This window comes from Opisthorchis viverrini (assembly GCF_000715545.1).
Source record: "Opisthorchis viverrini unplaced genomic scaffold opera_v5_153, whole genome shotgun sequence".
In the NCBI taxonomy this organism is placed as follows: Eukaryota; Metazoa; Platyhelminthes; class Trematoda; order Opisthorchiida; family Opisthorchiidae; genus Opisthorchis; species Opisthorchis viverrini.
In genome coordinates, this window is record NW_008751810.1 from 535,384 (window position 1) to 536,311 (window position 928).

A 928-nucleotide genomic window follows, 5' to 3' on the forward strand; every position below is an offset into this window, starting at 1 on the left:
TCTACTGCGTCGATTGGCTCGACAGAAGGCTTGAGGTTTTAGTTTTATTCCACCCAGTCATGTAGCGGCACTTTACCCTCTGGAGTTATGAAACGTATGTCAAGCTGTGCAGCAGAATTATTTAGGTTATTGAAAAAAGACTTCCATGTTTGCCGGATATGAACCAAGAAGCCCAATGTCGTCTGCATACCCATGTCTATGAGTAACCGTCTCGGAAGCAGCACATTGGTAGCAGAACAGAGGAGGGAAGTCAAAAGAGGACAATCTTGTCTTACACAACTGGACGTGGTGAACTCATGTACTCACAACCGTTCGCAGGATTTCGCATACAGTGCCCCCAAAAGGGAAAGAACACGCTAAGTCGACAGACACCGCCAAAGTTCCTGATGATCGACGGGGTCAAAAGCAGCGTTCAGATCCAGAAAAATGAACAACATGAGACTTTTGAAAGAGTGGCGCTGTTCCGGAACGTGTCTCGTGGCGAGGATGTGGTCGGTTCATTTTCAACCAGAGCGAAACATAGTGAGATTCACGAAATTGTCTCTCCCGATAATAGATCAATCTGAGCAGAAAAGCAATAGAAGACATCTTGGATGCCGCGGCTACCAGCCTTATGCCCTGATGGTTTTTGCATAACGTCGTTGCGACCTCCTTGAAGACTAGGATGACAGTCAAGGCACTCCATTCTGCTGGCATTCAGTCTTCGTCCCATATCTTCCACAGACCGCTCACTAGAACCTCAACACTGAAAGATACCCTCCCGGTTGAAGGGACTAGGGACCGTATGTATAAAATTAAACGATACGATTGCACTAAGGTTTACACGGGACAAAGTGCCAGGGAATTACACACCAGAATGGGTGCGCCTTAAAAGAGGATAAGCACCAAGAAATTTAACTGCAACGATTGCACTAAGGTTTACACGGGA